This window comes from Oryx dammah, unplaced genomic scaffold, assembly GCF_014754425.2.
Source record: "Oryx dammah isolate SB20612 unplaced genomic scaffold, SCBI_Odam_1.1 HiC_scaffold_18, whole genome shotgun sequence".
Lineage (NCBI taxonomy): Eukaryota > Metazoa > Chordata > Mammalia > Artiodactyla > Bovidae > Oryx > Oryx dammah.
The window spans coordinates 54,995,929-55,008,358 of record NW_024070202.1 but is presented as its reverse complement, the minus strand read 5'-3'; the positions used below and the strand labels follow the sequence as shown (position 1 = coordinate 55,008,358).

At 37.0% G+C, this 12,430-nt stretch overlaps 1 long non-coding RNA gene across 1 annotated transcript; it reads right to left on the bottom strand.

The window, feature by feature from the left end:
* Positions 1-8,761: 8,761 nt before the first annotated feature.
* On the bottom strand, positions 8,762-9,684 carry LOC120877769. Its single transcript, XR_005724393.1, has 2 exons — positions 9,552-9,684; positions 8,762-9,281 (listed from the first exon to the last, which is right to left on the bottom strand). It is a non-coding gene; the product is annotated as an uncharacterized LOC120877769 (long non-coding RNA).
* Between the last annotated feature and the right edge of the window lie 2,746 nt (positions 9,685-12,430).

Sequence of the window (12,430 nt, the reverse complement as noted above, 5' to 3'; positions counted from 1 at the left end):
GGGATTCATTTGTGATTAGCACCATCATTTAAAAATATATGCTAATAACTGTCTAAATAAATATCCTCTGAATTTAAATACACAGGTCTCACTTTTTAATTTACGTCATCAAACGTTTCTTGTTGTTGTTGTTAATATTGTTCAGGAAATCTCCATACCAACCCAGAGCCAATTTCCATAGCCGACGGATGGCTGTGGAGGGCACAGTGGGTAGGGGTCATTGTATTGTGTCTCCTTACGGACGGACTTTGTAATGCAGAATCAGCCATTTCCTTCTCCAGGGGAATCTTCCTGACCCAGGGATTGAACCCAGGTCTCCCGCATTGCAGGCAGATGCTTTAACCTCTGAGCCACCAGGGAATGTCTAATTAGTAGAGCCAGGACTATGATAACTTCTGGTTAGTGAAGATGTTTCTAATCCACCTGACAAATGTCCTCAGTGCTTGAGCTCTTAAATTAACCTGATAACTCATACTGCTTAATAGCCAGTAAATATCCCTGTTCATTTTGGCAATCCAAAGAGATTTGTTTTTTTCAATTGGAAAAAGTTAAAGAGATGCAGCTCAGGTTTCTGGGACAATATCTGACATATAATGACCTTACCCAAGAAAAGCCATTCTTCTTTAGAATATCAAGGCAAATACATGGTTCATTCAAGCATAGTCAAATGTATATTTAATACTGTAGAGGCTGTGTATATACAGTATAAAAAAGGGTCCTGGGGAAAGAGGACTAGTGTTTATTGAACCACTATTCTATATCCAGCATGTAAAGAAATTTACACAGGCAGACTTACTTCATACTCACAAAGATCCTATAAAGTATATTGTGCCAATTTCTCAAATGCATTCAACAAATAAAGAAATATAGTTGATAACTCTGTACCATATCATTAACATTGCTAAGAGAGTAAAAGGTTAAAAAGAAAAAAGGAAAAGCACACAGAGAAAAATCAACATGGGAACAGAAAGATTTGAGTCATGCTCTTCACAGTATGAAACCTCCAACTTTAACCAGTTATGATTGGAATACTTCAAAAACTATTTTTAAGAGTTAACACATCCTTCAGTTAATAGACCAAAGGGAAAGAGAGGAAGTTACATAGGATTGTATCTGTGTGTGCTCAAGCATGTCTGACTCTTTGGACCATAACCCCCAGGGCTCCTCTGTCCACGGGGCTTTTCAGGCAAGAATAATGGATTGGGTTCCCACTTCCTCCTCCAGGGGATCTTCCTGACCCAGGGATCTAATCCACACCTCCTGTGTCTCCTGCATTGCAGGAAGACTTTTTACCCACTGAGCCATCGGGGAAGCCCCTACATTGGGTTGTTGTTCAATCACTAAATCCTGTCTGACTCTTTGCAACCTCATGGACTGCAGCATGCCAAGCTTCCCTGTCCTTCACTATCTCCCTCAGTTTGTTCAAACCCATGTCCATTGAGTCGGTGATGCCATCCAACCATCTCATTCTCTGTCGCCCGCTTCTCCTCTTGCTTCAATCTTTCCCAGCATTAGGGTCTTTTCCAATGAGTCAGCTCTTCACATCAGGTGGTCAAAGTACTGGAGCTTCTACTTCAGCATCAGTCCATCCAGTGAATATTCAGGACTGATTTCCTTTAGGATGGACTGGTTGTATCTCCTTGCAGCCCCAGGGACTCTCAAGAGTCTTCTCCAGCACCACAGTTCAAAAGCATCAATTCTCTGGCATGCAGCTTTCTTAATGGTCCAGTTCTCACATCCATACATGACTACTGGAAAAACTGTAGCTTTGACTATATGGACCTTTGTCAGCAAAGTGATGTCTCTGCTTTTTGATACACTGTCTAGGTGTGTCATAGCTTTTCTTCCAAGAGCAAGAATCTTTTAATTTCATAGCTGCAGTCAGCATTTTCAGTGATTTTGGAGCCCAAGAAAATAAAATTTGTTACTGTTCCCACTTTTTCCCCTTCTGCTTGCCATGAAGTGATGGGACCACATGCCATGATCTTTTAGTTTTTTGAATGTTGAGTTTTAAGCCAGTTTTTCACTCTCCTCCTTCACCCTCATCAAGAGGCTCTTTAGTTCTCTTTACTTTTTGCCATTAGAGTGGTAATCATCGGCATATCTGAGGTTATTGATATTTTTCCCGGCAATCTTGATTCCAGCTTGTGATTCATCCAGCCTGACATTTCCCATGATGTACTCTGCATCTAAGTTAAATAAGCAGGGTGACAATATACAGCCTTGATGTACTCCTTTCCCAATTTTGAACCATTCCATAGTTCTATGTCCAGTTCTAACTGTTGCTTTTTGACCTGCATACAGATTTCTCAGGAGGCAGGTAAAGTGGTCTGATATTCCTATTTTTTAAGAATTTTCCATGGTTTTTTGTGATCTGCACAGTCAAAGACTTTAGCATAGTCAATGAAGCAGAAGTAGCTATTTTTCTGGAATTCCCTTGCTTTTTCTATGATCCAACAGATGTTGGAAATTTGATCTCTGGTCCCTCTCCCTTTTCTAAATCCAGGTTGTACATCTGAAAGTTATCATTTCATGTACTGCTGAAGCCTAGTTTGAAGGATTTTGAACATTATCTTGCTAGCATGTGAAATTAGTCCATTTGTATAATAGTTTGAATATTCTTTGGCATTGAGCTAGTTTGGAATTGGAATGAAAACTGAACTTTTCCAGTCCTGCAGTCTCTGCTGAGTTTTCCACATTTGCTGATTTATTGATTGCAGCACTTTAACAGCATCATCTTTTAGGATTTTAATGACTCAGCTGGAATTCTACTATCTCCATTATCCTTGTTCATAATTAATGCTTCCTAAGTCCCACTTGACTTCACACTCCAGGAGGTGACCCTAGAAGAGTGACCACATCATCATGGTTATCCAGGTCATTAAGACCTTTCTTGTATAAGTTCTTCTGTGTACTCTTGCCACCTTTTCTTAATCTTCTCTGCTTCTGTTAGGTCCTTGGCCATTTCTGTTCTTTATTGTGCCCATCTTTGCATGAAATGTTCCCTTGCTATCTCCAATTTTCTTGAATATATCTCTAGTGTTTCCCATTGTATTGTTTTCTCTACTTCTTTGCATTGTACCTTTAAGAAGGCCTTCTTATCTCTTCCTGCTTTTCTCTGGAACTCTGTATTCAGTTGGAAATATATTTCCCTTTCTCTTTTGCCTTTCATGTCTCTTCTTTCCTAAGCTAGTTGTTAAGTCTCCTTAGACAATCACTTTTCCTTCTTGCATTTCTTTTTCTTGGAAATGACTTTGGTTACTGCCCGCTGTACAGTGTTACGAACCTTTGTCCAGAGTTCTTCAGACACTCTGTGTACCAGATCTAATCCTTTGAATCTATTCATCACCTCTGCTGTATAATCATAAGAGATTTGATTTAGGTCAGACTTGCATAGCACAACTGCACTCATTACTTTGCTAGCAAAGTAATGCTCAAAATTCTCCAAGTCAGGCTTCAACAGTACGTGAAACATGAACTTCCAGATGTTTAAGCTGGATTTAGAAAAAGCAGAGGCATCAGAGATCAAATTGCCAACATCCACTGGATCATTGAAAAAGCAAGTGAGTTCCGGAAAAACATCTACTTCTGCTTTATTAACTATGCCAAAGCCTTTGACTGTGTGGATCACAATAAACTGTGGAAAATTCTGAAAGAGATGGGAATACCAGACCACCTGACCTGCCTCCTGTGAAATCTGTATGCAAGTCAAGAAACAACAGTTAGAACTGGACATGGAACTGGCTGGTACCAAATCAGGAAAGGAGTATATCAAGGCTGTATGTTGTCACCCTGCTTATTTAACTTATATGAAGAGTACATCCTGCAAAATGCCAGGCTGGATGAAGGACAACTGGAATCAGGATTGCTGGGAGAAATATCAATAATCTCAGCTATGCAGATGATACCACCCTTATGGCAGAAAGTGAAGAAGAACTAAAGATTAGCCTTTTGATGAAAGTGAAAAAGAAGAGTGAAAAGCTGGCTTAAAACTCAACATTCAAAAAACTAAGATCATGGCATCTGGTTCCATCACTTTATACAAATAGATGGGGAAACAATGGAAACAGTGACAGACTTTATTTATTTTTTTTGCTCCAAAATCACTGCAGATGGTGACTACATCCATAAAATTAAAAAAGACTTCTTAGAAGAAAAGCTATGACCAACCTAGACAGCATATTAAAAAACAGAGACATTACTTTACCAACAAAGGTCCATATAGTCAAAGCTATGGTTTTTCCAGTAGTCGTTTATGGATGTGAGAGTTGGGCTGTAAAGAAAGCTGAGCACCAAAGAATTGATGCTTTTGAACTGTCGTGTTGGAGAAGACTCTTGAAAGTCCCTTGGACTGCAAGGAGTTCCAACCAATCAATCTTAAAGGAAATCCGTCCTGAATATTCATTGGAAGGACTGATGCTGAAACTGAAAGTCCAATACTTTGGCCACCAAATGTGAAGAATCAACTCATTGGAAAAGACCCTGATGCTGGGAAGGATTGAAGGCAGGAGGAGAAGGGGACAACAGAGGATGAGATGGTTGGATATTATCATCGACATGATGGACATGAGTTTGAGTAGCCTCCAGGAGTTGATTAGCCTCCAGGGAAACCTGGCATGCTGCAGTCCATGGGGTCGCAAAGAGTTGGACACAACTGAGTAACTGAACTGAACTGCATAGCCTAATGGTTTTTCCTATGTTCTTCAACTTAAGCATGAATTTTGCAATAAGGAGCTCAAGATCTGAGCAATAATCAGCTCCAGGTCTTGTTTTTGATGACTGTATACAGCTTCTCCATCTTTAGCTTAAAAGAACAGCGTTAAAATGCCCAAAAGATGACACTGGAAGATGAGCCCCCCAAGTCAGTAGATGTCCAATATGCTACTGGGAAAGAGTGGAAAAATAGCTCCAGAAAGAATGAAAAGGCTGGGCTAAATTGGAAATGATGCTCAGTTGTGGGTGTGTCTGGTGGTGAAATAAAGTCTGATACTGTAAAGAACAATATTTCATTGGGATGTGGAATGTTAGGTCCATGAATCAAGGTAAATTGGATGTGGTCAAACAGGAAATGGCAAGAGTGAACATTAACATTATAGGAGTCAATGAATTAAAAAGACGGGAATGGGAAAATTTAATTCACATGACCAGTGTACCTACCACTGCGGGCAAGAATACCTCAGAAGGAATGGAGTAGTCCTCAAAGTCAACAGAAGAGTCTGAAATGCAGTCCTTGAGTTCAGTCTCAAAAATGACAGAATGATCCCAGTTCACTTCCAAGACAAACCATTCAACATCACAGTAATCCAAGTCTATGTCCCAACCACTAATGCTGAAGACGCTGAAGTCGAACGATTCTATGAAGGCCTACAAGACCTTTAGAACTAACACCAAAAAAAGATATCCTTTTCATCATAGGGGACTGAAACACAAAAGTAGGAAGTCAAGGGATGCCTGGAGTAACAGGCAAGTTTGGCATTACAAAATGGAGTACACACTGAAGCAGGGCAAAAGCTCACAGAGTTTTGCCGAGAGAACACACTGGTCCTAGCACACACCCGCTTCCTACACTGGGTTAGTTGACATAATAACTATCCTTTCACGTATCTTTTGAGGTAAATTTTCTAGTAGTGCTTTTTTGAATCACCACAATTTGGTAGACGTGATGTATTTCATGTGTATCAGTGAAAAGACATACTGTTTTAAAATGAAAATTTGAAGCTCAGATTATTTTGTATTCTCTTCACCATAAACATTATGATTATAGGTATGCCTGATTATAACTACAGAGTATGTGTGCCCGTGTATGCGTCAGTCTAGAGAAAACTCTGAAAACCATTTTGCCTTCTATTATAATGAATACAATTAAGGCCACTCAGGCAGCATAGTTACATAACCACAGATGGCACTAAATTAGGCTGGAACCAAAAGAAAGTCAAGTTAGTAGTCATGATATTAATACCACATAGTTACCTTGCTTAATACTAATTTTATAATAATCTGTTCTACATATCAAGTTACAAAGTGAATGCTTTAAAAGCAAGGCTTTTCATTTATCAAACACTTCTTTCTTTTCAATATGCTGATATTTAGATACAGGTTAAATTAATAGACCACATGTCACTTTTCAACTGAAGTGATATGGTTGTGCCATGGAAAAGTACTATGAATAATTATATTGCACAAGACTGACTGTAGCCAACTTGTCCACTCCTTGGGTGTGCTCAAGCCTCAGGACTCAAGCATCCTGGAAATACTCTTTGCTGTGACCCTTCAATAAATGTGGTTATCCCCCTTCCTATAAAAGAAACTTCAGTGTTATTATAGATATGGAAATTCCCTGTGGGACCAAAATATTTATGTATAAAATTATAGGACATTTGGCATTTGGTTTAAAATAATCCAGGACCAGCTGGGCAGCAAAAGATGAGGTGGCATACATAAAACAAAATTGACTGAGTTGATCATTGTTTCAATTAAGCGATAACTTCATTAATCTCTCCTTTTTATGTTATTGCAATTTTTCATAATAAAGTTTCCAAAAGAGCATCAAGTACATGTCAAAAATATTTGTCAGTCCAAAGCTCATTTTACTATACTGTATATAAAATATTTTAAATTGTGATATAAAAGGCAATGTCTGTACCAAACTCTGGAGTCAGAGACAAGGTTTATTCTTTGCAGGATTGTGTAATAAATGATTTCTAGCTCAGGATCAGACCCTGTTCTTTCACATTCCTTAGCCATCACTAAGACAATGCTCTCTGTAAGTCCTCTATTCTCCTCCTCCTCTTCACTCTTTCTTCTTCTCTCTTCACTTTTCTTTGGGCCTCACCAACACTTCTGTCAGGAAACTAAAGGGTTTTTAATACACAATAATTAAGTTCTGTCTTTTTTTCTCTCTTTACTTATTGAGAGACTGTCTAAAGAGCCAAATTTCCACAGGCAAAGTAACCATGAACTTGTTTTTTTTTAAGGAAATGTCCCTGTAAATTTAAATCAATGTGCTTCTGTGCTACAAATCTGTTGTTTTATGTATTAAATAGATGTATAGTCTCAAAATCTTAGTCTTTTGATAAAATCATTGACATACCATTCATGTATAAGAACATCAGTTTAAGAATTATCATATTGTTTTTACATAATTTTTAACTTATAAAGATTAATTTTGGTTGCTGTTAAAAGCATATAAGATATACATTAAAATACAACATATATAAGAAAAATACATATCAGAGAAATTATTCTTTAAGTAGTTGTGAATTAGAAAATCATCACTTGACATAATAAACATCTCTTATGCTTTAATTTTTTAAAAGATCACTTTATTTTATTTTTACCACTTTATTTCCTCAACCTTTCCCTAAATCCTAATTGAGACAGTACAACTATACAAATTTCAACATACTAGAAAACTTTTGTATGATTCTATAATTAACTTTATTTGTAGCAATTTTTTGTACTGTGCAGAATTATTCATAACTGCCATATCAAAAGTCATTCTTTATTATTTCAACACTTATTGAGTTCCAGACAATTTATGCATTCCTGACAATACCGAAGCATCACTCCCCACCCCCACACCCCCACCACATCCCTAAGGATCTCCTGGCAGAGCTTCATCTCTTTCCAAGGGTGCACAGCTATAAAAATGCAACTGCAGCTTCCCCTGTATCTTCTGTAGTTCAGATCAAGAAGATGCTGTTGATTCCTGTGTTTATTTTGTGCATGAAACCCTTGCTTCTTTTGGAACGCACATATCTCAGAGAAGTACACCATTTACTCCCAGGGAGCTGATTGCTTATTTTAAACTTCTTGGACAATCATTTTTATATTGCTTCTGGAAAACAAAGTGTATTCAAGTAAAGATCGAGAAACCCAAATGCAAATTTATGCACTAAACTATTGTTTAATTCAAATGCAGGAGAATGACATTCTTAGAAAGGCTAACTGTAGACAGGACAGTCAATTTTAGCAGAAGCTGGAAACAGTATTATAACTTTCTGGATATGGTCAATGGTGACTTTGCTTCAGTGATATCATGTGTCTGATACAAGGTATTGTCACCTGATAAGTCGTGGAATATGCTTTTTGCTGCAGTACAAGAAAGTGGTTTTTTGTTATTTGTTTTACCATGTGCATTTAGTTGATTAGTTAATAAATTCACTACTATAATTAAATCTGAAATAGGAAAGCAAGCTTAATTTCCTTTTCCTGGAAGCAAGTTCTTTTTGAGAAATAGCACACCATTTAGAAAGTTAGATTGGAAAGGACTCAGTAACTTTTTATTTGAGCCCTCCCAAATACAATAGCAACATTATTCCCCATGGTTCTGGTTCTTTCCTCGTTCCTCTTGCTCTTGAAATTTCTGACTTAATGCAAAAGCTCATGTCACACATTTTAGTCCTGAGGGAAATTACTGTGACCTGTTTTTTTAGTTTCTTCAGGGAGTTTATTTTTCTCTGCCTTCCCCTTCCCCCAGTTGTTGGCTATTTCTTACCAGCCACACTCCTCTAAATCCTCCTTCTGGCAGGGCATGCCAGCTGTCTACTGAGGATGCATCTAATCTTGGCGCCTGTCTGTCATTTGGCCTTTTTTAAATAGTCCCAGTTAAAAGTGTTGTGTAATAAAAATAAATAGGTTTGCCTCCCTGAGTGCTATGACTCACCCTCATTAAAGTCATTGCTGCCTTAAACAACACTGATTTTACCCTTCTCTTCAGAGTAGAAAAGCTAATACGTGTGTACTAACCAGTAGACTCAGAGACAGAAGATTCCTGTATTTTAATAATTCCACATTTATGGATCACATATCATATACATGGATCAGAAAAGTGTAACCAAACTGCACAAAATGAAAAAAAAAATCCACAAAGGATTTCATTCCAGCATATTTAGATTTAATATCAACAATCTGAAATCCACAAATCTTTCAAGAGTTGGTATCTCAGGAATTTCTTCAGCTGTGCATTCTTGACATTTACAACCCTGAACAGAATGTATATTTTAGTTGCTTTGGCTTTTCTGTGGTCACATTCTCTTGCTACCCCACCTGCATGCCTCTCAGAGCTTTCGTTACTTCTCTAACAAAGTCCTAGGTGCCAGATACGTTTCTGTATATTTTTCCCCATGTGTCCAGATTTCTGTAAATAGTGTATACATTATACTTTAGTTCTTTTACATTATAAATTATTAACACAAGCTGGCAAATATTTAATAGCTTCCCCTGTTGGTTTGTTCAGGACCATTCTGAGTAACTTCCTTTGTGAAGGAATGAACATCAATCTGAGGAAGAAAAGGTCTATTAGAAATTTGATTTTGATCATTTGTTTTGTGCATTCTTATGTTATATGATTCACCCTAGCCAAATGTCAAATATATCTATACATTATACAGAGATAAGCAAAGAAAAAAAGCCCTGCCTAGTATTGACAAAAGTTAACACTAATTTAGACAGAGATGGCACTTTTTGAAAAAGCAAGTTTTTAAAAATTTCATCATAAGCAAAATCAACTTATTAGTAATTTCCCCCTAGTTTCAAGTAAATGTTCCCACCTTAAAACTGGAAGCCTCTGGGTGCAAGTCATTCGTTTAAGCAGTATGCAGTAATCCCAGAGTGTTATCTACCAGTTGTTACACGTCATGGACATTTGATATAGACAGGACTTCTAAAAGAGGAGCAGAGAGGCTGATTGACAGTTTACATCAATGGCTGAGTCCACAACACACTTAGAGGGCAAAATTGTAAGTCTTTAACTATGTACAGGGAGGCCTGGCATCCTGCGATTCATGGGGTCGCTAAGAGTCGGACACGACTGAGCGGCTGAACTGAACTGAATTGAACTATGTACATCAAAGAGTAGATAAAATTAATAAAAGAAATTCCGAATTATAATTTTACGTGTTAAAGGTCAGGATTCTTTAATATTGTAGCAAAGTCCCTATGTGGCTCCACTTATTTGGACCTTAAAAGTATTGCTCCTTTAAAATAGTAAGTTAAAACAAAATTCAAGGCAAGCTATTACTGCACATTTTGTGTAAAAGTAGTTCTTTTACCAGGAAGAGAATTGGTCAATGATCTAGTATAGTTTCTCAAAATGGTTTCCCAGGATCTCTGGAAAACTTGGAATGAAACAAGGCACACAATTTCAGGGTCAAATTTTCCACAATAATGTTTCAGACTTGTGTTTTCATTTTAATCACAGTCTCCTTAACTTTTCTAGACTCCGCAAAAGTAAAAACATACCTGTTTTGTTCGCTAAAGTGTTATAGTACCTAAAATAAAGACTGACCTGTAGAAGCCATGTAATCAATATTGAATGAATTAATGATTTAATTCATTTCTATATAACATGGCATTGTTTCAGCCGGTCAACTACAGCATGGTTCACATTTTTTATAGTCATTTGTAACTCCTTTTCACATGGAATGCCAATTTACTATAATATGTCTGATAAGATGTAAATCTCCAAAAGAAATTATTCCCAGGCCTGTGAGAGTCTTTAAAAGAGTTTGTGTCCCAGATATCAGTAGGAAGAGGTTATGGCGTTGAGTGGGCGGAATGGTCAGAAGTGGATCTGCAGAAGACAAGTAATGGAGGGCTCTGAAATGCTATGACGTTTTTGTTGTTGTTTAGTTGCTAAGTCATGTCCAACTCTTTCACAACCGCATGAACTGTAGCCCACCAGACTCCTCTGTTCATGGGATTTCCCAGGTACGAATATTGGAGTGGGCTACCATTTCCTTTTCCAGGGAATCTTCCCAACCCAGGGACTGAACCCATGTCTTCTGCATTGGAGGTGGATTCTTTACTACTACCTGGGAAGCCCAGTGCTATAGTGAGAAGCATCAAGTTCATCCTGGAGAGAATATGGAGACATTAAAAAAATGTTAGAAATGGGGTCAGAGTCACATGTTAAAAGGGGCACTTTGGATTTCATCTTGACAGTGGATTTGTTTTAGATAAAACTGCAGTTATTATTAGAGAAGGAAATGGCAACACACTCCAGTATTCTTGCCTGGAGAATTCCTTGGACAGAGGAGCCTGGTGGGCCACAGTCCATTGGGTCACAAACAGTTGGACATGACTGGAACAACTTAGCACACGGTTATTAATTGGATACAAGGTAAGGTAGTTGTCCCAACCTGAGGGTAAAATGAAGAAGAATTGATATAAAGGTCAGGCCATGGGAATAATGAGGAAAGAACTTACTTAAGTCTATTAAGGAGATAATATTAGTAAGAACTGGTGACTAGTTATGGAAGTAGTGAGAGGGAAGCCTTATGAATGACTCTGGTTTGTAGTTGAGTCACTAGATGGATGGTACTATCTCACAGAGAAGAGGAGTAATGGAGGAAATGTTGATTGAATTGATTACTTGGTTGATTAGTGAAAAATTTCTAATCCTTCTCCAAAATTCACCATCAATTAGGTCCTGCTTAAATTACTTACTTACATCTTATTTCCCTTATCTGTTAAACAAGGGAAGTTGTTTCTACTCAGCCTGCCTCACAGAGTTGGTTTGAAGAACAAATGTAATGTATTTTCTTATTTTGAAAATATTTGACATTTTATACACACAAAATAATTACATGTTAAAAATGATTTTTATATGGGCCTTCTTGAACCTCTCTTAAATATTTTTGAAGGATGTTACAAATACTATTGAATCAGTGTGTTTTTCTCCATCTCATCCTTAGCAATAATCATTATCATAAATTTTATATTTAAGCTTTTCCTACTAAAAATAAGTTTTAATTATATATGTGTATATTCTCAAACAAGATATAACCAAGTTTTTCTTGCTTTTGTGCTTTATTTAACTGATATCATCTAGTCTTATGCACACTGCTTTTATTTATTCAATATTATGTTTTCATTATGATTATAGAATTGTGTATAAAAGCAAAAACTTGAAAATACAAAATAAAATTAGAAACAACACAAATGTCTATCCATAAATGATAACTAAATTGTTATATATAGTCTCCAAAAGGAATACAATACAGCAGGAAAACCACAGCTGAATATAGCAATAGAGAATATGAATTATTACCTACTTTGAAAAACTTCTAGGTATAAATATATATTAATACTTTAAAACATAATATGAAAACATAAGTATAATAAGTAATACTTTTATAAATTCTATGTAGTTAAAATTAAAAGTTTACTAAGGACAGTCTTTCTATTAAAATAATGCTTACTAAGAATTTAGCAATTTTGAATTGGAAGGAGATTCTTCACTGAAAGCAGTTCTGATGCTCTCCTTTTCAACTGCTCCTTTTGCCTTTATGTTCTCCTACTTTGAGCTGCTCACTTACTACAACGCTAGCTGCCAAGGGTGCTTTCCTTACCTGAGATCTCTGCATGGATTGAGAAATATTTCTGGATGTAGCAGGGTTCAGGAACTAGCCACTCTGTTTATTTTGTC